Raw genomic sequence first — 27,998 nt, forward strand, 5'->3', positions numbered from 1 at the left:
AATCACTACCTCCTACCTTCAGCTCTCGCATTGCTTTATAAAGTAGAAATGATGATTTCTATTAAGGAGAGTATAGTTCAAATCGCGTTCTTTAGTTAGCTCTCCCAGGTACAAAAATGGACTTGTCTTTTCTTCCAGGTTGGCAGGGTTCTTAATCTTTAACTGTTTCTTCTTAGAATATCAAAGTTCACTGTTTCTGTGAATGCTTTACCCTCTTCTGTAACCTTGTTTTGGTTATTGCCAGGTTGATGATTTTTTTTCTTGCTGTTCAGAAAGATGCATTGTGTGATTGGAGGAAAGGTAGGGCAGCCATCAGCAACAGACTTCCTCTGGCATCATTTTCATGTACTGATCTCAAGTTTCCTCTAAGTATTCCCATACTCTGCCCATGCTTTCTGGGTTTACCCTCATTCAGTTGTTCTCAGAATTACATTTAAATAATTTTAATTAGATACATTAATCTGTTGGGTAAACAGACACTTTCACCATTGAGACATATCTTGAACCCTCGTTTTTGCTTAAGGTCTCATTTCCTACCCTGTGCTCACACCTAGCCACAGTCTACCAATGTTAGGATTCCTAGTAGCTAGGATAACAGGTGCATGCCACCATGTCCATTTGTCTTTTGAGAAAGGTCTCACAAATCTCCTCCCACTCCTACTAACCTTGAACCTCCATCTCAACAATCTCAGCCTCCCAAGGCTGGGATTGGAGATAGGAACAGCTGGCACCCAGTTTTCAAATTGATTTTTATAAGTCCAAATTAAACCAATCATGGGTGAAATACCTTGTCCATTCAAAACAATATTCAACAATCTATTTCTTCTCTGTCCTATACAAAGAGTTGATGAACATTTTCTGTAAAAAGCCAGAGAGTAAATATTTTTGGTTTTGCAGAGCAAGAGGTAAAACCAAGTCTGCCACTAATAAGAGAAAGCACATAAAAATTTTCACATTTTTGTCAAAACTAAGATATGATAGTAATAATAAGACATTCAGAAATGTAGAATTCATATATACCAATACAAAAAGAAAATATTTATTTATTTATTGTAAAAATATGGAATGCTTCATGAATTTGCGTGACATGCTAATCTTCTCTACATTGTTCCAATTTTAGTATATGTGCAGCCGAAGTGAGCACAAAAGTAAAATATTTTTGAGATAACATTTTGCTTGATTATTCATGGCTAATATTCAGCTGTAGTTTTTGAAAAGTATTTCATGGTTAAAACATCTTTTTACACAGATAAGTGGAACAAAATAGTATTACTCCACTGGGTTTTATGGGTATTCAGAATTTAAAGTCCTTCATGATACTGTTAGCTATATGTCTCTATAAAACAAGTGAAATGCTTTTCCATTTTAGTAGCAAATTCATCAGATTCAGTAACAACCTACACCCATTCTTCTTTCAAAGTGTGATACTTGAAATCCATTTACCTCCTTTCTTCTTTAGACATATACATTGATAATTTAAAAAGTGTGGCAGTTAAGGTGATATGCTCACACATAAAACTCTGTGAAGTTATAACTGTGTCACTGTGATTCATAATGATCTAGGAAGTGGCAGGACTCAATTATAAGGTTAAACCTGATTTCTGTCACAGCAGCTAATCTCTGCTGTTGAACAAAAACAGTTATAGGCAGTGTATAATTATTGAATATATCTGTGTTCCCTTAAAGCTTTATTTGTAAGTATTGAAATTTGAATTTGAACAGATTTTCATACATTGATTTTTCTTTTAAACTATTCAGAAAAGTAGACATGCTTACTTCATAAAATATACAAATCAAGCTATAGACCATTGGCAAATTATTTACTGAACTTTGTCCTATGTCATTGATTTTTCTCTTTATTGGATCTTTTCTGTGCGCATACAAATTAGCTGTTCCTGCACTCTTCTTTAAAGAAAGGAAAAAAAAACTAAGAGAAGCAAAATCCCTTCCTGTGGTTTTCTTCCTCCCTCTTATTCCTAACATCCTTTATCTGCTGTCTTTGTAATCCAGTTCATTACAAGAGTTGGCTTTATGCCTTCATTTTATTTTTCTTTCCATTGTTTGTTGAGCTTGCGTCAGTCAAGCTTTGTCTCTACCTTTCTACGGGAACTGTTTTTGTAAAGATTGCCACTGACATTCATCTTACTTAATCCAATGAGGTTCCCCCCCCTATTATTTGGTTTCTCAAGAATATTTGACACAATTGATCACCCCTCCTTCTTGAAGTACTTTCTTCATGTAGTTTGAAAGACATCATATTCTCTTGGTTGTTTTTCCTTCCACATGAGTTATTTCTTTAGGATTATTTGTCAATGCATCCCCTTCTGAGTGATTTCTTAACTTTTGTTTTAACTCTTTTAACAGTCTTTACCCTTTAGTTTCTTGCTTTCATAATCTGATTCATTTTTATTCTTAATGGGCCAGTGATTTTTCTTTAATGTATACCTTCAGCTCAGGCTGTGCCATAGAATTCTAGACTTATCTATCGGAATTTGTCTCCACTTCTGGATATATCATAGATACTTCAAATTTTACATGTCAGAAGAAACTCAACTGCCTGGGTACCAGTGGCTTATACCTATAATTCTGGCTACTCAAGAAGATAAAATCTGAGGATAAAGATTTGAAGTCAGCCTGGAAAAGAAGATCTATGAGACTCTTATCTTCAATTAGGGACCCAAAAAAACCTGCAAGTGGCTCGAGCAGTAGAGTGCCAACCTTGAGCAAAAAAGCATAGGGAGAGCGTCCAGGAGCTGAGTTCAAGCACGAGGACACACACGCATGCGCACGAGCACACACACACACACACACACACACACACACACACACACACACACACACACACAGAACCTTAGCTATATATTTCCTTTATAAATCTGTTCTACTGTTCTTCCAATGTTCTACCATCCATATTTTAGTTTCTTAGTTGACTATGACTTTCTCTTTTTTTCTCTCTCTCTTTCTTTCTCTCTGTGTGTGAATGTTTACATCACATTCCATATTTCATTGATCACCATGAATGCTACCTTTAAGATATACCCAGAATTGAGCCACTTCTTACCATTTCAATGGCTCTACCACTGTGAATCAAGCCACTATCATTTTTCACCAGGAAAACAAGTATTCTCTCTGCTTGTGCCTGGATGTCTTTGTAGAATGATAGCCAGAATGAAGCCAGAGGGATTATTTAAAAATCAAACTCTATCTTGTTCTCTTATAATGGCTTCTTAGAGTAAAACCCAAAGATATCACAGTGGCTGACAAGGCTCTCTACATAATCTCTGACCCTTTTTCTATCTGCTGTCATCCAAGCCTAGCTTCCTCAGACTCCCTGCTGTTGTGCTCTGTTCTTCCCTCTCAGGCCTTTGTCCGTGCTAGGACTGTTGCAGCAGCTTCACACTCCTCTGATGCACTCTGGCTTTCATGCTATTTGTAAGACTCACTCCTATTTCCAGAGCTTGTTCAAGTCTCAGCTTCTCCTGGTGGTCTCCTCTTAGCACCTGCATTACCTCTTCATAGCATTATTATCTTTACACAGTGTTGTAAAATTTACATATTGTATTTATTATCGTTTTTCCCTACAACACTGAATCTGTAATTCAGTTTATTTTGCTCATTGATACAGTCTTAAGTGCTAGAAATATGGTGCTAAAGATGATAGTTTGTGTTAAATATTATCTTGTGTGAAATTTTGTGTTTGTTTGTTTTTCTTTCAGTACTGGAGTTTGAATGCAGGGCCTACTTCCTGTTTAGGCAGGGACTTCAGCCATACATCTCCTTTTGATTTTTCAGATAGGTTCTTATATTTTGTCTGAAGCTGGCCTCAGACCATACAGTCCACCATGCTCAGCTTATCAATTAAGGTGGAATCTTGCTAACTTTTTCCCCCTGTGGCTAACTTGTTTATCTCTATGTTGAGAGTAGGTGGGGTTACAGGCATGAGCCAAGATGCCTGGGCAGCTTTCTTAACACATTTTCACAAAATGGGTTTCATGTGTCTTTTTCATGTTTGTACAATCAACTTCAATTATATGCTCCTTCATCCTTTCATTTCCCTCTCCTAATTCTCAATGATCCCATCCCCTTAAATAGACCCTTTTATGCCCTTTTTCTTTAGATCTGGGTTCTGGGATGAGATGCTGTATTTGTCTGTGTCTAGCTTATTTCACTCAACATGATCATCTCTGGTCCCATTCATTTTCATGCAAATATAATATTTCATTATTCTTTGTACTGAGTAATACTATTTAACGTCTAGTGTACATATACTATATTTATCCATTCATGTATTAATGTGTATCTAGATTGGCTCTATAACCTCACTATTACGAATAGAGCTACAGAAATATGGGTATAACAGGTATCTCTCTTACATGCTAACGTATACTCCTTCAGGTATATGCACAAGATTGGTAAAGCAAGATTAAGTACTTCTAGTTTAGGGTTTTTTTTTGAGGAACTCCACTAATTTCCAGAGTGGGTAGACTAATTTACATTCCCATCAACAGTCCCTTTTCCCTCTAAATCCTTGCCAGCAATTAGTTGTTTGACTTCTTGATGATTAATATTCTAACTGGGTTGAGATCAAATGTTACTGTTTTGGTTTGCATTTGCTTTATGGCTAAGATAGTTAATATTTCTTCACATGTCTGTTCACTATTTGTTCTTCTACTTTAAAAAACTGACATTTCAGTTCATTTGCTCATTTATTAATTGGATCATTTGCCCTTTTCATGATTAAATTTCTTTGAGCTGTTCATGTATTGTGGATAATATTCCCGTGCCAGATAAATAGCTGGCAGATATTTACTCCCATTCCAGGGTCTGTGATAATCGCTACCTTGAAGTGCAGAAGCTTTATTCTGTTGTAATTCTATTTCTCAATTCTTGTTTCATTCCCTGAAGTATTAGAGTCCTATTCAGAAAGATATTGCCTATACATATATCTTGAAGCATTCCCCCTATATTTTCCTGATGTAGTTTCAAAGTTTTGGGTCTTACATTAAAGTCTTTGATCCATTTTGGATTGATTTTGTTCAGTGTGAAAAATAGGAGCTTAGTTTCAATCTTCTTTATGTAGATAACTGGTTTTCCTAATACCTTGTTAAATAAGAGGCTATACTTTATCCAATACATGTTTTTGGCATCTTTGTTGAAAATCCACTGTCTCTGTGTGGACTTATTTCTGTACTTTCTATTCCAGTACCATGCTATTTTTGCTTTGGCTGCCTAGTTTCATTTCATGTCTGCTACTATGATATGTTTAGCTTTGCTCTTTTTGCTCCAAATCATTTTACCTACTTGGAGTCTTTTGTCTTTCCAAATGAACTTTTGGAATTGTTTTGTATGTCCCTGAGGAATGACATTGGTATTTTCATTGAGATTGCAATAGTAGTATAGGTATTTTCACATTACTCCCCACCCCCCACCCCTTTCTGTCTCTTTCTTAGTGCCAGTAGTGGGACTTAAACTCAAGAGCTTGTGCCCTTCCTTAGCTTTTTTTTTTTTAATTAAAAGCTGGCACTCTAGAACTTGAGCCATACCTCCATTTCCTTTCTTCAGTTTCTGTCTTCAGTATTTGATAGTTTTCATTAAAGAGTTTTTACCACCTTGCTAAGTTTATTCTTATGATATTTTTTCTCTTGAGATTATTGTGAATGAAATTCTTCCCAACCCCTGATTTCTTTCTCGGCATGTTTGCTTTCAGTATACAGAAAATACTGAAGTTTTATAGGTTTACTTTTTATTCTGCTACTTCGTTGAAAGTGCTTATCAGATCTAAGAGTTTTCTGGTGTAGTCTTTTTAGTAAGTATAACATCATATCATCTATAAATAGGTAAAAATTGACTTTCTCTTTTCCTATTCACATCCCCTTTATTTCTTCCTCTTGCCTTGTTACTCTTAAGTCAGACACTATATTGCTTAAGAGTAGAGGGACTGGACACCCTTGTCTCAATTCTGACTTTAGAGGAAATGACTTCAGATTCTCCTCAATTAGTACTATGTTGGCCATAGCATTTTTGGATAAGACCTGTATTATGTTGAGATATGGCCCTCCTATTCATAGATTACTTATTAGTTATGAAGGGATGCTGGATTTTGTCAAAGGCTTTTATGCATCTATTGAGATGATCATGCAGATTTTATTCTTAATTTGTGTATGATCTCCCTTACACTTACTGGTTTTCCTATGTTGAAACATTTTTGTAATCCTGGAGTGAAACCAAGATCATGGAATATGCTTTTCTTACCCCCAGTACTAGGGTTTGAACTCTAATGCTTAACTAGTTGAACAATGCATATTCCCAGTTCTTTTTTGCTTTATTTTTTTTTTTTAGATGGAATCTCATGTTTTTGCTCTGGACCAAACTTATACCATAATTCTCCTACCTACACCTCCAAAGTACCTGGGAATAACACAGGCTCACACCACTGTGCCTGGATTATTGTTTGAGATGGGGGTCTCCTTATCTTTTGCCTGGACTGTCCTTAAATTGTGATTGTCCCAATTTCTGCCTCCAGTAGCTGAGATTCTAGCCAGGAGCCATTACACCTAGTGGTATACGATCTTCTAATTATGTTGTTGAAGTCAGTTTGCCAAGTAACTTATTGTGAATTTTTGTGTTTATGTTTATCAAGAAAATTGGACACAATTTTCTTTTTTGTAGTATAATAAAAATTTTGGCACTAGGGTAATCCTATCTTCATAAACTAGATTTTGTAATGTTTATTCATTTTCTATTTGATGCAGTATTCTGAGGTGTACTGGTATTAGTTCTTTGAAAGTCTTTGGGAGGGACAAAGGGTGAACAATTGCAGCAATGGTACTCACTAGACACTACTTTGAAAATGAACTATACAACGTGTAGGTGGGGACAGGAGGAAGAAACTGAGAGATAGCAAGGGAAGGGGTGACATTATCCAAAAAGAAACGTACTCATTACCTGACTTGTATAACCGTAACCCCTCTTTTTCTTTTCTTATTGTAGAGATTACGTACAAAGGAGTTGCAGTTACATGAGTAATGAGTATATTTTCTATTGAGCATTTTGTAACCCCTCTTTATATCACCTTTAAAGTAACAATAAAAAAAAAAGAGAGGAAAAACCATCTATTAGAATTGAACAGTGAATCTACCTAGGCTTGTTTTTGTTTGGAAACTGCTATTTCTTCGGTCTCATTGTTCATTATGAATCTGTTTTAGTTGTTTTTATACTCCTGGTTAAATTTCTGTATGTCACATGTGTTTAGAAGTTTACCCATTTCCTCTATACTTTCCAACTTACTTTAAAATTTCTAAATATTTTTCCTCTGATATCCTCTGATTTTTGTTGGTATTTGTTGGACTACCCTCCACCCCCTTTTTTTTATTGTGAAAATACTGTTCAGAGAAGTTACAATTACATGGTCAAGATAATTTTCTTATCAAGCATTGTTGCCTCCTCCTTTGTTTCCCCTTCCCATCCCTTCCCATCCCCTCCCCCCCGCCCCCGCTATCCGATTCCCCCTCCACACCCACCAATGTTGTAAAGTTCGGTTTTTGACATAACGAATTGTACATCTCATTCTTGCAATGGGTCCACCCGTATCCCTATTTAAACAATTGTTTTTTCCCTGCCCACCCCGCCCCTTTTAACTCTAATTTTATCAATTTGGTTTTTTTACTCTTTTGCTTAGTTTAGGTAAGAGTTTGTCAGTATTATTTATCCTTTCAAAGAACTAAATAGTTGTTTTGTTCAGTCTTTGTACTGTTCTTTTAGTCTGCATGTCATTAATTTATGCCCTATCTTTATTCTTTCTTTCTTACTACTAGTTTGTGATTTGGTTTGTTATTTTTCTTTCTTTCTTTTTTTTTTTTTTTTTTGGTCGGTAGTGGGGCTTGAACTCTGAACTCTGGGCCTGGGCACTGGCCTCAGCTCTTCAGCTCAAGGTGAGTGCTCTACCACTTGAGCCATAGCACCACTTCCGGTTTTCTGAGTGGCTTACTGGAGGTAAGAGTTTCTTGGACTTTCCTGCCCAGGCTGGCTTTTAACCTATATCCTCAGATCTTAACCTCCTGAATAGCTAGGGATATAGGAGTGAGCTACCGACGCCTGGCTTGGCTTGTTATTTTTCTCAGAGCTCTAGTAGCATTGTTAGCTGATTTATTTGAGATCTCACTGATATTTTAATGTAAGGACGCATAGCTATAAACTTTCTTCTTAGAATTGTCTTTGCTCTGTTTCTGGCTACAGGATCTGGTCCATTGTATTTTCAATTCTATTAAGAAATTTTTAAATTTCTCCATGGTATTTTTGGTGTCCTACCAATTATTCAAATGCATGTTGTTCAATCTCAATTTATTTGCATAGTTTTTATAGGTATTCTTGTTATCGATGTCTAATTTTTATCCCATCATGATCATAAGATAAAATAAATTTTCTGTTTTCTTGTATTTCTTAAGATTTGCTTTATGACCTAAATTATGACCTGTTTTGAACCAAGTTAGATGGGCTTGAGAAGAATTCGTGTTCTGCACCTGTTGGATGGAATCGTCTGTAACTAGCTGTGAAGTTTATTTGCTCTGTGATGCAGTTTAACTCTAAAAGTATTTGTTATTTTTGTTGTTGTTGTTATCATGCTGGCGGTTGTCATTTTGTATGTGTATCACCTATTGTGTCTGCAGTATTCAAGGTAGGTACTATTACTGTTTCTGGACCTACCTGTAGTGGTATTTGTCTATTAGTGTTTGTTTGATGAAATTGAGTACAACAATATTTGGTGCATATAAATTTACATTTTAAAAAATTTTTATTGGTTGTGGGGCTTGAACTCTGGGCCTGGGCGCCATCCCTGAGCTCTTGAGCACTTGAGCCACAGCTTCACTTCAGGTGGTTAATTGGAGATAAAAGTCTCATGAACTTTCCTGCCCAGGCTGGCTTTGAACAGCGATCCTCAGATCTCAACTTTTGGAGTAACTAGGATTACAGGTGTGAGCCACTAGCAGCTGCTCATTCATTGTATTTTTTTTTTTTTTTTTTTTTGGTCAGTCGTGGGGCTTGAACTCTGGGCTTGAGCACTGTCCCTCAACTCTTCAGCTCAAGGCTAGTGCTCTACCACTTGAGCTACAGTGCCACTTCCAGTTTTCTGGTGGTTTATTGGAGATAAATTTGTTAGGAAATGGAAAGACTTGGAAAAAATTATAAATGAAGCCAGGCCCAAAGAAATATAGGCCCCATGGTTTCCCTTATTTGAAATACCCAGTGTATGTCTGAGTCAAGCAGAAAAGGTCAGATAAGTTGATGTTAGGGAAATTAACCCTAGATAAGTATTCAAATGTTTTTTTTTCTTTCATGCAATTGTTTCTAACCCATTTATAAGATTATTTCTTTGTTGCTTTGTATGTCCCTCCCCCACAGTATAACCCCTGCTTTCACTGTATTTGATGTCGGTATAATTGTGGAGGGGAAGAGAAAAAACAAATCATTTAAATAGGGATACAGGTGGACCCATTGCAACAATGAGATGTACAAGTCGTTATGTAGAAAAACGAACAATGTTATCTATGAGGGAGAAATAAGTCCTTCTGAGAAATGCCCATTTCATGACCTCTAAGCTAGTACTGCACAAGACAGTTAAATAAATCTTATACGAAAGAGAGAAAGGAGAAAAGTGACAAATATAAAAAGTTGGGAAAGCATAAATTTCTGAAGAGGAACACTTTGGTGGGGGGAGGATCGGATGGGGGGGCAAGGGGGGTATGGGAAGGGATGGGAAGGGGAAGCAAAGGAGGAGGCTACAATGCTTGGTAAGAAATGTACTCGTTATCTTGCCCATGTAACTTAACCCTTCTGTACAGTATTTTCACAATAATAATAATAATAATAAAGAGTTCCACGGACTTTCCTGCCCGGGCTGGCTTTGAACTGCGATCCTCCGATCTCAGCCTCCTGAGTAGCAAGGTTACAGGCATGAGCCACCAGCACCCGCCTATTTCTTATATTCTTGATGGATTGTTTCCTTTAGTAATATATTATGACCTTAAACCCTTCTGAGTAATTTTAGCTTGAAGTTTATGAGTACAGCTATTCCTGCTTGCTTTTGCTTTCTATTTCAATATTGCATCCTTTCACTTTCCATCTCGGTGTGTCTTTGCCAGTGAGAAGTATCTTTTACAGACAACTGATAGTTGACTCTGGTTTTTTAATCCAGTCATTCCCTCTTCATCTTTTTACTACAGGTAATACTATTTACAGTTAGAGTTATACCTGAGGTGCTTGCTGGTGTCCTATAATTTTGTTGGTTCTTTTCTTGGTTGATAGGAGTATTGTTTTGTTTGTTTGTTGTTTTATTCCTATGTTCCTCGTGGGAGTTCTTTTTTTAATTTACTCAGTTCCATTTATTTATGTGTTCCTCTTCAGAAATTTATGCTTTCCCAACTTTTTATATTTGTCACTTTTCCCCTTTCTCTCTTTTGTATAAGATTTATTTAACTGTCTTGTGCAGTACTAGCTTAGAGGTCATGAATTGGGCATTTCTCAGAAGGACTTATTTCTTCCTCATAGATAACATTGTTAGATATAATAATCTTGGTTGATAGTTATTTGTCTTCAGAGCTTGAACTATGTCTTCCTGGCTTTTAGGGTTTCTTATGAGAAGTCTGATTAATTCTAGTGGATTTGCTTTTAAGTGTAGCTACATTTTCTTTCTTTTCTTAGCATTTTTAGTATAATGCAATGTGGAGAGAGAGGTTCTTTCCCAGTAAGGTGTATTTGGTTTTTGTGTATTTTCTACATTTTGGATATCCATATCATCCCCTAGATTTTCAAAATTTTCAATTACAGTTTTATTGAATTGGTTCTTTTATGCATTTAGTTTGTATTTTAGCCTCTTCTCTTCTACCCCATGATTTTCTAGTTTGTACTCATCCTTGTTTGTTATTTTTCTTTATTAGTGTCTGATTTCCTCAGCTCATCTTCAGTCCTTGATACTTGTTTTTCTTTGATCTAGTCAACTGGTTGTTTTTCCATGGTGTTTTAAATTTGATTTATTGAGTTTTTCATTTCCAGTATGTGGTGTTCTTTCTTGTTTGTTTAGAATTTGAATGTCCTTGTCATCTGACTTTCTCATTTGGATCTTGAATTGAAATTGTGTTTATTTGAATCCTAGTTGAGGTCACTCATCATTTTAAAAAGTGGACTTTTGAATTTTTTTGGCCATTTTGGCCATTTCAATATTTTTGGATTTGGTTCTTGAGGTGTTACGAGCTCTTGAGAAGTGATGTGTTGCTTTGCTTTTTCAGTTCTTGTGATTTGTGTATCCATTGGGATGAATATCTCCTCAAATTTTATTTAGTTGACTTTTTAGTGTGCTTTTTTCTCTGAGGAAAAAAATAAATTGTAGTAGAAGCAGACACTCACTTTAGAAATTTCCTTTCTTAGTATTTCGGGAGATATTACTTGCTGCGAGGAGCTTTGTGGCCTCTGGGCAGGGCAGTTTGCAGCTGGTTCCACAGGTTCCTTCATCCCTCTTTTATTCCCTCAGAGGCAACAAACATATAAACCTATTCCTCAATGCATCAAAGAGTGGATGCAGCAGGGTACTGAGTTCAACAGTTGGGATTGTGGATTTGTACTCCCTGTCCTACTCATCCCAAGCTGGACTGGGAGGTTTGGACTTCTTCTACTTTCCTCTCCTGCCTGTCTCTCTTCTTATCTGTTCTGCCACTTTTGTCTGGATTCCTGATGCTCTTTCTCTCTCTATTTTTGGAATATCTTTGTCTCTACCTAGATCTCTTCTGCCATTCCCTGTATTTTTTTCCAGTGCAATCCCTGACTTCAAGAAGGGTAAATATTTAGATAGGCAGCAAGGGAAATTATATACTTAGGATTCATTGTGAGCTGGTAGCCCTTAACATTTTAGACTCTTTGTTCTCTCTTGCTTGCTCTCTCTTTCCTCTTCTCTCCCTCCCCACTTCCTTCTTTTTCTTTTCTTTCTTTCTTTTTTTTTTTTTGCTTTTGGTACTGAAATTTTCAGCTCAGCTTTCTAAGCTGAGCCAGGCCTCTAAAGTTGATTCTTGCTCATTTTTGAGATGGGACCTTACACCTGAGCACAGTTCACCTATGTTAGGGTTCGCAGGAGCTAGAATACAGGTGTGTTCCACTGCATCAGGCTCTTTGTTACAAAGTGTTATCACGGACTTTTATCTGCCTAGGTTCACTGTTAACCACAATCTCAACATTCTTAGCTTCCCAAGTAGCTAGAATCCACCAGCCTCAGGCCTACTCCTCTTCTTTCTTTCTTTCTTTTTTCTTCTTCTTTTCTAAAAACAGCACTGCATTTAACTTGGGGGTCCTCACACTAAAACTCAACTAAATAAAATTTAGAAGTCACAGGTGATGTCTGTATGTAATTAAAAGTTAGTTGGGCAAAAAAGGGGCTGAGTAAAGAATGCTTCAGGATTGGGAGAACCACTGTTTCAAGTTATTGCCTTGTTCATGTAACTGGAACCCCTCTGTACAATATTTTTTACAATAAAAAGTGTACAAAAAGATGATTAGATTCTGCAGTGACTCAGAGTGCTAAGTGGGACAGGTGAGTAAGAATCTGAGAGCGAATTTCTTGGTGAAGAGTTTTTATCTTAAAGGCAGTGGGGAGTCATTGAAGTTCATAGGAACAACATTTTGCATTTTAGGAAACAAGTCACTAGCTGGAGTAAGGAGGTCAGATTTGGAAAAAAAAGGAATCATGATGGGTTGAGGGGGCAAAAACAAGTCTAGAAGAAAATATAATTAACAAATATTATCCCAGAGGGAAAAACATTATTTGAGAGATATGTGTGTCTTTATATGTATCTATTATGGGAAATTTAAGACCTTATAAACAGAGTATTGTACACTTCAAGTGCCCATGACACCAAATTGGAAAAAAAGTAAGTTACTGACATGAATTCAGGTAGCTAGAGAAGTTTGCAAACCATACTATTATATATGTCCTGAGTGCTCCTGTGTTTTCTTCTGTGTGAATAGTATCTCACAAAGCAGAAATGTAGTATTTTATTTCCACTTAGGCTTTAATCTTTTTAGTAGCAAAAGTCACACAGGACAGCGTTTGCACCTGTTACTTGGCCCTGAGTTTTATAGCTCTGTGGCTAACTGCTGGCAGCCTCTAGGATATGGAGCTCACTGTCTGACAAGATAGCTCTGAGATAGTCAAGAATAAAATAGAAGAATGTTTGATGACCCAGGAATATACGACTTCATTTGTAAAAGCAGAGACCACCAAAGCATAAGTAATGGTTCCATTCTTAAAGAACTAAAGCAAGATTATTATTAGTTCTTGACTGTGTTTGTAACTTTGGAGTTTGTGGCTTGTCAGTTGTTGTCACTACCACCTTAGCCATAATTATTAAAGATTTGTGTATTTTATTTTTGTGAAATATGATACTAAAAAACAGTGTATAAATGAGGGAAACCATGCAGCCTATGTTTCTTTGGGTCTGGCATACTTTGCTTAATATACTTTTATCCAAGTCCTTCCATTTCTTTATTATTGGTGCAGTGTCATTCTTTCTGATGGAGCATAGATTTCCATTGTGTATATATATATTCCATGATCTATTCATCCACAGAGGGGCATCTGGGTTGATTTCATATCTTAGCTATAGTAAATAATGCTGCAGTGAACATGCTTGTGCTGGTGGCTTCACATGTCTATTGATCATTCTTATTTTTTCTTCAGAGAAGTCTTTAACTCTTTAGCCCACTTATTAATGGGTTGTTGTATATCTGATGATTTGTTTTTGAGGGATTTAAGTTTATTAGCTCTTAAGTATATTTTAGGATTTAAGTTTATTAGCTCAAGTATATTTTAGATATGAGGCTCTTGTCTGATACATAGCTAGTAAAGATCGTCTCCCATTCTGTGGGCTTTGTATTTATCTTTCTGGGTATGTCCTTTGCGTGGGTTCCTTCATTTGTAATAATTAGAATGTGCCTACAGGTAAATCCAGTGGATAGTAAAAGACAAATAATTACACTTGGACATGATTAATTAAATAGCACTCTAAATATTCACATAATGAGCACAAAAGAGGATAGTCTTAGGAGAGGATTACGAAGGTTCAATGGCTATATGCTTATGATCACATAAAATGATGTTTATCAAAATGAACTCCAAGAAATGAAAACAAGAGGTTTTTTGGTACTGTTTGCAGTTATTTCCCCTCCCTTCCTGGCCCCCTTGGGTTTATTCCCTTTTGCCACTGTTTGTGATTTCTGTACCCTTTGTCTTGTATATAAATGTATCTGATGGGGTGGAGGGAGGAAAACACAGAAACAGTAGGACAAAGGGTGATCCAATTCAGCAGTGATACGTACTAGACACTATGTTGAAAATAGACTATGCAACTTGAGGGGTAGGGGGATCAAGAGGGGAAAAACTGGGAGAAATTAAGGGCAGGGAATGACACTCTTCAGAAAGAAATGTGCTCATTACCTGGCTTATGTAACTATAGCCTCTCTATCTATCACCTTTACAATAAAATTAAACTAAAGCAAAAAACAAAAACAAAATAAAAAACAGTGTATATCTATGTGTGATTTTTCATGCCTGTAATCACAGCTACTCAGGACATGAGGCAGGAGAATCACAAGTTTAAGGAAGGCATTATAATGGGAGAAGAAGAAAAAAACAAATTCACCACGCAGTTTAGTAATATGACTTGGCTTTTTTTCTTTTTTTTTTTTTTAACACCACCCCCACAAACAAAAGAGCGTATGTAGAATATGGTCAAAGTTTTAAAATTAATAATCAAATGAATGTTTATATAGCCACCATTACATGCAAGAATTAGAACATTAACAGCTTCTAAGACTGTCTTGGTGTTTGTCCAAAACACATTATGTGCTCTCATTCACATCTAATCACATCTGGGAATTTTCATGGCATCCTGTATTAACAAAGTTTCACTCCGAATGTGTGTATCTCTAAATAATGTTGTTTTGTGTGTCCTGATTTCACTTTTATACGGGTGCACACCTATTTGATATATTCATTTAGAGGAAGATTTTTTTTAAATTCAAAGTTAAATGTCAGAGATCCATAGCTATTCAAGTAGGGGATGGAAGTATGTTCCTGTTCATTGCTGTCTTGTAGTTCATTGTATGTAGATATTCACTCCCAGTAACACATGATAGTGTTGAAACACTCTTGGACTTGTACACATGTACTCAGAAACTTTTATTCAGGCAAAGTATTTCTGCATCCCCAGGGTCTGTTTCTGTAACTTCACTTGAAGTTGTTTGAAAAGTGGTTGTGCCCTTTGTTCTTTGTTCTCATCACTGCTGAACCATCCTAGTGCTCTATAACCTGAATAAATCGTACATTGTAAATCGTACATTGTTTGGGAAGTATACCAGGATGAAAAAAACTCAGTTTAATTTTATGTATGTATTCCCCTGAGTTACAATAATGTTGAGCTTTCCTTTTTGGTTTTGGAGATTGTGGCTCATTTATATTTCCTTTATTGTGCTTTTTCATTTCTTTAGCCCTTTTTTGTGTGTCTCGTTTTCTTTTAATCTTTTTCTTAGTGGAGTCATGAGACTTCTTATTTTTTTATAACCAGAACAGTAACTTTTGCTAGTTTAATCTGTTGTAAAGATTTTGTAGTCATTCAAATTTCAGATTTTCAGTTTAGGGCTGTTCAACCTTTGAATTCTGTGTCAGTAGTCTAAAATCTGAAATACTCTGCAATAGTACTGTGCAAAAATACTCTGAAATAGATCTGGCTTCATCTATTTCATATTTAGCCTGTTCATGCATACAGTCCAAACTCTGTTGCTAACTCTAATAGCAATATTTGACCTCAAAACAGTTTTATCTCTCAAGGTGACTTTGATTCTCTAATAAATATAAACATGTTCTATAGTTTGATGAGGACATGTCTGCTAGATCCTGTTAGCTCTGGTTCTAAGTCTCCTATTTGAGTCCTGAGAGTGGTTGGTCTTGAAATATTTTATTTTGAGTTTCTTCTTGTAGGAACATCAGTCCATTTTTAGCTTGCTAGTGACATCACTGGTTAACCACAGGTGCATGAGGAAGTTGGCATTTGGAGCTGGCAGGGATTCATTTCTTCCTCAGCTGATGCTCCATCAGATCTGGTCTTCAGCCTCACTGGCTTATGAATCCTTTTAAGTATTTCTCTTCTCTCTTCCCTCTTGCTTTTTTTAAAAAGGAGGAAAACACAAGGTCTTCTTTATTATTATTTTCTACATATTTTAACATGTAATTCAAACTCACTGACATGTCCAAAGTGATATTATAGAAAAAGAACTGTTCTTCAGGTTCATAGATTGGAGTTCTGTCCTAATAAACTACCTGTACCCACACTTGCCTAAACTTGAACATGAAAGTGAGCCTATTAGGGCCACTCAAATATCAGATGAAATGGACTGAATTGAAAAGTTAGGAACAGTATTTCTTAACTTTGACAAATATTCAGAACACCTTTAAAGGTAAAAATTGTATATTCCTAGATGTTGACTTAACACAATCATATATACAAAATACCCACACTACTTTTTCCATATTTCATGCTTATTCTTCATATAGAGTTATGCACTATGAAATTGGAGGAAATTAAGATACAATAGAATCCAAGTCAATCCAATATTGTATGTGTAAATTAAATATATTTGTATGTTTGTATATGTTTAATATTTCCCTGATACATTATTCCTGAAACAAAATTATTGCAAGTATGTGTTTTACCAGTAGCTCTCCTTGCTCTGTGATGATTCAGGTTACTCCAGCCTTACTTGCATTTAAGCTTCTGAGAAATCTTGGTTTATGTAATGGGACTTGATCATTCCGTATTTACAGTCTGCCTTTGTATCCGTTTTCTTCCTCTTAATTGCTCAACAATTAGTAGTATAAAACTTTGCCACAATGTACCAGTTCCTTGCTGTTAAGTATTTGAGACTCTAAAAACTACAGTATAGTCTATTTTAAATGATTATTTAAAAATACAAATAATCACCTGAAATAAGATTGCCTTAGAAAGTGGTAAAAAAAACAGCAACAACAACAGAAGACATCTACAGTGATGATCATTATCTTTTGGAATCTCATTTGGGAAACCTTAACATGTATTATAATATATGATGTATTATATATAATATGATATATAAATATTATGTGATCATGGATGTCAGACAGCCATTATAATTTTTATTTTCATATAAAATAATGTAAAGAGATTTTTTATTATTTTTTGAAAAAGAGAACTATTGATCATTTCATTCTTCAATATTCTTTTTTTTTTTTTTTTTTTTTTGGGTCCGATTGTGGGGCCTGAACTCTGGGCTTGGGCGCTGTCCCTCAGCTCTTCAGCTCAAGGCTAGCACTCTACCACTTGAGCCACAGCGCCACTTCTGGCTTTTTTCTTTTTGCTTATGTGGTGCTGAGGAATCGAACCCAGGGTCTCAGGCATGCAAGGCAAGCGCTCTACCACTGAGCCACCTTCCCAGCCCCTCAATATTCTTTCACAAGTGAAATTCATAATAATACATTATCAATTAATACATTAATTCATTATTCTAGGAAAATTGGTTATCTTTCAGATTTGTTTGAATATTGGGAAATACAGTTGGAAACAGTTTATCTGAATATATTGACTGAGATATGAGTGTTTGCCTTCCTACATTGTAAGGAGGTGTTTTATTTTGCTATCTATCCAATACATTAACAGAATACATAGCCCTAAATAAGTTACTCTAGAAAAAGTTGTTTAAAAAAAAAAAAACTAGATTGTTTAAGTTCTCAAGCCCAAGAGTACTATATTTACCTCAATTACCTTTTGCTCTTTCTCTTAGATTTCAAATGATGTTTTCCAAATCCCTATTCTTAGTAGGAGTATAATGTGTGAGAAATATCTTTCAATTGCATATAATGACAACATTCTGAAATAAGTTTAGAATGTAGTCTCAAATTTCTGACTACCAATCGAGAGATTACATTTTACTTATTGCTTTGGAATTTTATAGACTATTAGCTTTTAAATTGTCCTATTTCTTTTTTTTTTTTTTATTGTAAAGCTACTATACAGAGGGTTACAGTTACATGAGTGAGGTTATGAGTACACTTCCTCTTGAACATTGTTACCCCCTCCATTGTTTTCCCCCTACCATCCCCTCCCTCCCTCCCTTCCCCGAGGTTCTTTTTTTTTTTTTTTTTTTTTGATTGTGATTAAATGATTACATAATTTCAAAGTCACAAGTTCATTCTAACTTCCCTGGAGCAAATTGTCTACCACAGTCTGTAATATATAACAGTGTTCACATGTTATATACCATATTTGTGATCAGCAGCATGAGGATATTTAGTAGTGGTTCAACCAGATGAGCGGGAGTTCTTTGTTTCTTAAGTCCTGTTAGTTTTGTCGTATCACCTAACCTTTTGGATTTAGCATCCACTTATGAGGGAGACCATGTACCGTTTGTCTCTTCGTTCTTGGCTTACCTCGCTCAACATGATTCCTTCTAGCTCCATCCATTTCCCTGCAAATGCCATTATTTTGTCATTTCTAATGGCTGCATAATATTCCATTGTGTATAGATACCACAATTTTTGGATCCATTCATCTGTGGTGGGGCACCTAGGTTGTTTCCATATCCTAGCTATTGCGAACAGTGCTGCAATAAACATGGAGGTGCACGTGTCCTTGTATATTGGTTCCTGTTGTTCAGGGTAGATGCCTAGAAGTGGTATGACTGGGTCGTAAGGGAGGTCAATCTTTAGCTTTCTAAGGACCCTCCAGACTGCTTTCCAGAGTGGTTGTATAAGTGTACATTCCCACCAGCAGTGTAATAGGGTTCCTTTTTCTCCACATCCCCTCCAGCATTTGTCGTTGGCTGATTTGTGGATGTGGGACATTCTGACTGGGGTAAGGTGGTATCTCAGGGTTGTCTTTATTTGCATTTCCTTCACCACCAGGGATGATGAACATTTCCTCATGTGTTTCTTTGCCATTTTTATTTCTTCATTTGAGAAGTCCCTCTTTAGTTCCCTTGCCCATTTAGTAATTGGTTTGTTAGGTTTGGGAGGGATTAGTTTCTTGAGTTCCCTGTATATACAGGATGTTAACCCCTTGTCTGATATATTGCTGGTAAATATTTTTTCCCAATTAGTTGGTTGTCTTTCTAGCTTAGTTGCGATAGATTTAGCTGTGCAGAAGCTTTTTATTTTAAGGTAGTCCCATTTGGCGAGTCTCTCTCCAACTTGTTGTGACCCTGGGACTCTGTTCAGGAAGTTCCTTCCTGTGCCTATTAGTTCAAGTGTCTCTCCTACTCTGTCCTGCAGTAGTTTCAGAGATTCAGGTTTAATGTTAAGGTCTTTAATCCATTTTGAGTTGATGTTGGTGCATGGTGATAGGCTGGGGTCCACTTTTAGTTTTCTGCATGTGGCTGCCCAGTTTTCCCAGCACCAGTGGTTGAAGAGGCTGTGTTTCTTCCATTGTATGTCTTTGGCTCCTTTGTCGAATATCAGCTGGCTGTAGGCCTGTGGATTTATATCTGGATCTTCTATTCTGTTCCATTGGTCTTCGGGTCTGTTTTTGTGCCAGTACCATGCTGTCTTTGTGATTATAGCTCTGTAGTAGAGTTTGAAGTTCGGCATGGATAGCCCTCCCATATTGTCTTTATCCCCTAGAATTGTTTTGGCTATTCTAGGTCTTTTGTTGTTCCATATAAATTTTTGGACTGTTTTCTGTATTTCAGTGATGTACGTCATTGGGATTTTAATAGGAATTGCATTGAATTTGTATATTAGTTTTGGATGTCCTATTTCTTTATTGATTAATATTCTCCAACTGCTGATTTATGAGATGTATTCTTATAAGGGAAGTAAACAAAAGCAAAATGTTCTAGAGTTCTTTTGGGGAATGATGAATTTGGTACTTAGGTGAAACCCTGTAAATTTTCTTGTGTGTTTCATATATTTTTCTTGTTGGTCTTTCTGTTTATTTGCTCTCCTCCCATATTCCACCTCAAAGCCATTTATCGTTAGAGGTCAGTGTCAAGTGCAGTTTGCTTTCAGGCTTGTTGGGCTTAATTTGAGAACTACAGAATAACACATTCTAAAAAAGACTGGGGAGAAGAGAGTCCCATATTGATGCTATCCCTTTTCAATATCTTACAGCATGGCAGATAAAAACTGATACGTTTTGCCAACAAGTAATTAAAATACAGCAATAGAAGTAGAGTGAGTTAATTGAGTAGCTTTCTTCCTGATAATTTCTGGAACTATGTTCTCCTAGTGCTAAAATTGAAAGTAATTACTGCTCATTGCTAATTAATCCAGAATTTGCACACTTTTCTTGGTTTTCCTTTTTATTTTTACAATTTTGAGTAAACCATAAGATTTCTCCCTTTTGTGATATGTTGTTTTGGAATACTCCATGGGTCATTGCATGGACTTTGTATCATTTATGCTGAGAAAGGAAAACAAAATAGTGATTATATTTTTAATGCTGAATGGTGTGATGCAAAGCAATGATAACGTTATAAAAAAAAAAAGCACAGTCCCTGAAGAGCAAGTGTGATTTCCATCCATCCCTGACAGATGGGGGAGTATTCAGAGGGGAATCTTTAGAATTACTGTTTCCATCTGGGCACTGTGTATTAAAATAATTTTTCTGTGCAGATTTTAGGTGCTGTTGTATTCTCAATTGAAATAAGATCTTTGGTTATAGAAAGGTATATAAAGTCCAAACTCTTATGGATGATGCACATTGAATCATTTTGAACTATTAGGAAGTGAAATGCTGGAGAGACTAACAGTTCCCCAAATGGCCTACTTTGATTACCCACTGCAGGACACTTCCTCAAGTTGTTCCCTTTCTAAAGGATATGACTTTCTTTCTCGTCTGTTGCTATTGAGTGTTCCGAAGCCTAGTTGGCTGCTGAAGAATTTAGTTGCCACTTTCCAGGCACTGGAACAATGTGCTCATTCGTGGATTAAGTAAACCATGACCTCAAGCCTTCTAATCCTCCTCATCACAAGCTTCATGGTCTCAGGGACCATGAAGTTGCTTTGAATTACTGCCCTACTTTTGCTTCTGTCTCTCTATCTAAATGCTGTCTTGGCCTTCCCTCATCTCCCATGAGACTTATAGGAATTGTTTGCTATTCTCTGCCTTGTTTTGGCTTTATTTCTTCATTTGCATCCGATTGGGCAACTTGCCTTCACTTTCATGAAACAGAGTTTTTTGTTTGTTCATTTTACTTTCTTATCTACTACTTCTGCTACCCTATTTCTCTGTTTGCTTTTTGTTGTCTGCCTAACTCTGCGCTGTACTTTCCCATTTGTAGTCTTGCTGAACCCTTCTTCCTTCTCTCTACTTTGTGCTAGTATCTACTTGAGTTTTGTGCTGGCTAATGAAAGTTCATATCTTTTATTGGAGTGGAGTTTTACCCGTGACATTATTTTTGTAACTTAATACTTAGTGAACAGTGAGGAATATATTTCTTTCCATCTCCTAGATGTAGGAGATAGCCCAGCAAATTCAAGAAAGGAGACACTAATTGGTATATTTTAATAGCTTTGGGTCTGCAATATGACGTACAAATCAGAGCAGCCAGGATGCTATGTAATCAGGAAAAATGAAGTGAAAAATAAAGGATATTGGTGATAGGTTAGAAATATTGATTTAGTAATATTGATGTCCAATGATTAAATGATCTACCTTAGTAAATAGTGAACTCTGTCATTTTATTTTCTCTCTCTACCATTGTCTTATGTTCATGTAGGTAACGGTGTTTGGTGGATAAGATTCAGATATGTGGGTATAGTAAATGAGATTTAAAGTCTTGTCTTTCAACACTGACATTATATGATTTACAGATTAATATTGAATTTTTTTTCTTTCTTGTTTCTGAATATTTTTCTCTATCTGTCATCCAAGTATTCCTTTGGGGTCAGGTTACTCAGGAGGCTGAGATCAGAGGATCTCTGGTTCAAAGTCAGCTTCCAGCAAAGACAGTCCATATGACTCTTAATCCAATTAACTACCAAAAAGCTGGAAGTGAAGTTGTAGCTCAAGTAGTACAGCACCAGCTTTGAGTGAAAAAGATAAGGAACAGACCCAAGAGCAGCACAGGAAAAAAAAATGTTAGGTGTACTCAAATTTAGGTTTTTATGAAGCAGCATCAAGGGTCTACATGTTTCTGTTATCACTGATAAAAATGGAGCAAGCATACCTAGTGAAAATCAGGACTGGACCAGTAGTCAGGCAGATATGGCTTAAAAATCTGAATATGGTAATACTGGCTTGTGGCCTTGGAAAAGTTAATTATCTTTTTAAGCCTGAGTCCTGCTGTTATAATGGAGATTCAGTAAGCAATACAAAAAAAATATTCTGGAACTATTAGAAAACAACAATCATCATTATCAGCGAAGGTGCCTGCAGGAATTAAGTTTTAGACATCTGTGGTAGAGCATGGTGAGTATAGTTAATAGTAATTACTATGTATTTCGAAGTTCCTGAGTGCATAGGTTTTAAAAATGCTCACTGTAAAAATGAGTACATATCAAAACATCACATTGTAACCTATTGACATATGCAATTATTATTTGTTAATAAATATAAAAGTAATCAGCAAAGAAGAAACCAACTATCTTTTGAATATTGATGAATATTATCAGGTCTTTATTTGTATTTGGGGGGGGGGATTTTTTTTTACAGTACTTAGGTTTAAATTCATGGCTTCAAACTTGTTAAGAAGGTGCTTGAGTTACCCCTCCAGTCCTGTTTTCCTCTTTCTCTTTTTTGACCAGCCTGCCTGGTCTGCAATCTTCTTTTTTTTATTCTCACTGTGGATAAGGTGATAGGAGTACATCATCATGCTGCCCAGCTACTGATTGAGATCAGGGCAAGGGGAGGATGTCTCATGAACATTTTGCCCAGATAGTGTTCCTCATCTCCATTTCCTAAGTAGCTAGGATTATGGGCCTGAGCTACTAACATTAGCTATTAACATATTTTTAATACAAAATTTCACTCATATCTTTTAGTATTTAAAATCTTCTGAGGCCTGTGGTTTTGGGAAAATAAATACATATTTACAAAGTCCAGGGAAGATCTATGATAAGAACTCAAAATTAAGCCAAGCCCTGGTGGCTCATACCTGTGATCATGGCTACTCAGAAGGCTGAGATCTGAGGATCCCGGTTCCTTCATATCTCCACTAACCAACAAAAAGCCAGAAGTGGAGCTGGAGCTATGGCTCACGTGGTATAACCTTAACTTTGAGCACAAAAGCTGAGAGACAGTGTTCAGGCCCCGGGTTCAGAACCTAGGACCCACACTCCCCCCGCCACCCCCCCCAAAAAAAAACAACAGCAACAAAAAAACCCTCAGAACTAATTAATTCTAATGGCTCTTTAATCTCATTCTCCAGTGGATAAACTCTGCAAATAATCTGTACTTGAAATGCATATTTTTAAATTGTATATTTGATTATGATCTTTTAAGGGGAGTGAAAATTTTGTGGTTATTTTCTTCAGAATTCAATTATCAAGTAAGATTTCCTTTCTCAGCGGTAGTTTTAAAAACAAATTTTTGAGTCAGTCTCTAGGGCATTGATGATCTGTTTTGTCTTCTGAGAGGGCATGTGTGCAATCCTAACCCTGGGACTGCGGTATGTACAAAGCCGCTGTGGCCAAGAGAGGACACAGCGAACTGCATGGGCCTGGCCTGCCTCATGCATTAGCTTTTCATCTCTGTGTGTCTTTCTTTACCTCTCTCTTTTCCTACAACTTCACCTGCCAGTTTCCAAGCAAGGTGGTTTACCTGTGGCTGAGGAATCTCACAGTTAAGAAGAACGAAGGACAGAAGTCTTTAAATGAAGGGAGGGGAGATAAGCAGAACAGAAAAGCCTTAGCCTTAGGGAGAATAAATTACTAACAAATTCAAGATACCAAAGTGATATTTTAGCATGGCTAGGAAATTATCCCCAACAGCAAGTACAGATGTGTGTTCCTGGTTATAATGGCATCATTGGAAGAAAACAAGTTCTCTCAGTGACGTATTTTTGAGGTTCTGGATCTTTTCAAATGTTCTGCTGCTGTGTTAACCACTAACCTTTTGTGAGAAACTCAAAACAACCTTACAAATGCATAAACAGTTGTACATATAACAAGCACTCATCTCCTCTATGAAATCTTATTTATTTCTTAGCAAATTAGTCTGTCTATTCTGTCATTTTACAAAGTCATTAAGTTTTGTGAGTAAAGACATAGGAAATAAAAGCAGTTCTCTACAGGCCTGAACATAGGGTTTATAGCAGCAGTGGGAAGGATTGATGTATTAATACAACTTCAAACATGGTGCTAAGTTAACTCAGGTTAGTGTCTGAAGCGCCTTGACACTGAAATATCAGCATATTGAGACATCAAAGGCTGAAAGACCGTGTGAACGTGTTGACTCTTTGATTTCAAGACAGATAGGTCTTGCGTAACATGAGGGTTCAAGGTGAAACTTCTTAATGATGATGAGAAAGCAGAAAGACATTCTCTTTTGCGGGCAACAGCCTAAACTTGATCTCTGCAGGAAAGTCATGATAAAAGCAGACATATCTAGACTGGATTTTTTTTTGTCACCCAGTACTCATCACTTATGCTTCCTGGAACAACTTTTCAACCCTTTCTTTGAAAGAGTTTTCCTTGAATGTTTTTCCAAAGCCTAAACTTTTAAAATCTTGAAGGAAATCCATCTAGTTTGTTACATTCTGTAGATGAACATATTGGATTACTTATTATCTCGTTGATCAAATTCTATGCAGTCCAAAGTCTTTAAGTATATACAATATATAGTTAAATATGGTTTGCTCTCAGACATAAAGTATTAGGGCATAGTTAGTCACTATGGGAAATGATTATTTGAGGACTTCAATTTTACTTATGTCACTTTTTCTTGAAATACCATTAAATATGTGCATAAAGGGTGAATATCTTATGTACTACGTGTGTCCTACAGTCTTGATGTGGTAAGAAAAGTTGTCCCTACAAGGAACAAGTAGTGCATTTTTTATTTAGTTATTTTTTTTTAGGTATTCTACCAGAATCAACAGAAACTTTTCTTCTTTTTAAAGTATCTTGGGTGTTTTGTTGCAGTAATGGAGGTCTGGTTAAAGGAAGGGGTATTGTTTGATCTTGTGAATTGTGTAGTCCTCTGTGGCTAGTTGAGACCTTCCTCCACTTATAATTGATGTTAGTTATATCTGGCCTCTGTCCCTGACTACTTTTTATTTTATTTTTCTTGTTGATGGGTTTGGTGGTGATGATGGTGATCTTGGACATATTTTTTCTTGGTTTCAAGTTTAATTGATTAATTAGGAAGTAAAAATATTTTGTGTAGAACTTTACTGTGATTGTGCTCTTTGAGAAATTTTTCTTTTCAGCTCAACTCACCATATTGAGCTAGAACTATCAAATGAGTGTCCCAAAATGTTTAAGATTTATTATTTCACTAGTAACACATGAGAATATTAGTTTCTTCATTCTGATGTTATCATGGAGTATTATAATTTTAAATGGATTTTGCATTTCAATTTAATGACTAAAAGTGATGCTTTATTGCATGTATTTTTATATTTTATAACACTGGTATATAGAAAATAAGGACGGATAGAGAAAGTGCTTCTCTGAGTAGATGAGATATGTCAGCCATGTACACATAGAAAAGGAAATGGTTTGATCTTGTGCCATTTTTCTGTGCTCATATTCATGGGCCTATGGCTGATATTTGGGTTAATGTACAAAGCAGCAGCAGCAGGACTGTTGTGTAATCAATTACTTCTCAGCCACACCAATGAAACTATTTCTGATAGGTTATGTTGAAGAAGACGTATTTATTTGAGCTTTAGGGGCCCTTGTAATTCAGAACAATTCTCCTTGAGCTTATAGGTCAAGACTTTAGAGGTTTCCTAAAAGCAGAAGTGATTTTCTTTCAGTTGTTGCCATTTCTTTCTAGAAAGAGTAAAAAAAGAGAAAGAGAGGGAGGAAGGGAGAGAAGGAGAGACAGGAGAATATGAAAACGAGAATATTGGAGATGAATATTTGCCTTCAAGTTATAGCAATGTAATAAGGGCACAGGATGCCATAGTACTTTGCTTCTTTTAGTGCCTGGCAACAATATATTTTACTTGCATGATAATTAGCTCTAGGTTTGCTTTCTTTTCTTCTCTTCTCACCTCTTTTTAAAAAAACTTTGTTGTGCAGTCCCTCTAAAAGACATGGACAGATATCATATATTTTTGCCTTCTAACTAGTATAAGAGATAAACTGCTAAGAGGCTGCACTTCATCTCCTTGCACACACATTGGGAAACATTTCTACAAAATGTTTATATCCTTGCAATTTTACTTCCAGTTGGTCTTGCGCATCTTCCAGTGTAGAATCTCTGAAAAATGTGGCTCCCACATTGCTCCAGTTGTTTTAAACTGGTTTTAGTAAATAGTTCCGTGGTTTGTGCTTGCTTTCTTCTGCTACCCCTCTGATAACAGAAAGACACCTCAGTAAGGTCAGATTTGTAGACTAGCAGAGCTGGCTTTCCCTGAGAGAGGAGGAAGATGGGCTTCCGTTGGTGGATTTCTACAGAGGCCACTCTGTCTATGCTTCTGCATCTCATCCATTCCACATAATTGAAATGAACAACATTAAAAAATAATAATTGGTCTTATACATGCTCTAAAAGAATGAGGCTGGATGAACAAGCAGATGTATTCTCTTGTAACTAGAAACTTTCTGCAATAGCAGAGTGGTTTACCATACTTTTGTTGTCCTTGTGTTTTTTAGTGGTTAAATGTGGTCAACTTTAGTTTCGGTTTCACCCTTCTCATTGTATGCTGCTAATCAGGTCAGATATATGAACTAACTTACTTAGAAGTTTTCTATTAAGTGTGATGGTACATACCTGTCATCCTAGCATCTTAGGAAGCTGCGGGAGTCCAGTCCAGGAATTCTAGCCCCAGGGGCTACATAGTGAGACTTTGTCTCAAAAAAACAAGAAGTTGAAAAAAAAGACACTTAGATATTTGCATTGCTGTCATTGTCTTATAAACAAGCAGTTCATAAAAGAGTTCAGGGAAACATTGGGTTTGAAGATTTGAATGCCCATATCAATGAATATAGGTAATGAACATATAGGAATCAATATGTAGGAAATTTTATTCAAAAGTGTTTTGTTAAAGCTTATTTTATTAAATAAAAATGGTCTTTGCTGTAAGAAGTTAGTGAATCTTTGAGAATTTAAGAAAAATATAATGACTTTTGTTTAGTATGTACTGGTTCTCAGACCCAAGCTACTTAATACTATGAACAAAACTTCCAGAAATAATACTTTGACTTCTTTGCTCTTTCTGCCCTATAACTTCACAGCTTAAGCCAAGAACTCTATAGAGTTCAGGCTCCTTTACAAGTGTTTGTCCTGGTGTTTTCTCAAACATTCTGGAACTGCTATGCCTAAATGCTGCAAAGCAGAGGCTAAGGAAGGATCTAAGACAGCCAACTCCAAATCCCAACTCTCTCTACGCTGCATGGATCCTAATGTTCAGCCATTAGACTTAGGATTTCAGTTAAGATGTGCCTTCAAAAAAACAGATGAACTTCAGTTATGATCCTGATCCTAGGTCATTGATTGGCATAATTGGTCCATTAGCAACAGGGCCTCTTTTGGTTTGTCAGATCACTTTGGAAAACAGTAATCTTGCAAGTGAGGGGAGCTATGAATTTAAAGAATGAGCTAGTGATAGTAAAAGGGAAAGAAACAGAACACCAAAGATGAATTTTTCTTTTCTTAAAAATTTTGTCTAGGAATGACTCCACAAAATTTTAATCTTGAGAGATAGTAGAAATCTAAGAGAAAATATTGAGGGTAATAGAATGTCACCTTGAGTAATATAGAATAATGGACATCATTTATTATGTGCTGTGTGTCAGGCACTATCAGCTTCTGTTATCC

At 36.2% G+C, this 27,998-nt stretch overlaps 1 protein-coding gene and 1 pseudogene across 1 annotated transcript in view; one reads left to right on the top strand and one right to left on the bottom strand.

Moving 5' to 3' along the window:
- The window catches only part of Rnf217 (ring finger protein 217), a 124,620-nt gene that overhangs the window by 26,785 nt on the left and 69,837 nt on the right, over window positions 1-27,998 (top strand). The window lies entirely within an intron of this gene.
- LOC122103466 lies at window positions 1,055-1,144 on the bottom strand (annotated as a pseudogene).

The sequence above is a fragment of the Dipodomys spectabilis genome, unplaced genomic scaffold, assembly GCF_019054845.1.
Source record: "Dipodomys spectabilis isolate Male_0828 unplaced genomic scaffold, ASM1905484v1 ptg000001l, whole genome shotgun sequence".
Lineage (NCBI taxonomy): Eukaryota > Metazoa > Chordata > Mammalia > Rodentia > Heteromyidae > Dipodomys > Dipodomys spectabilis.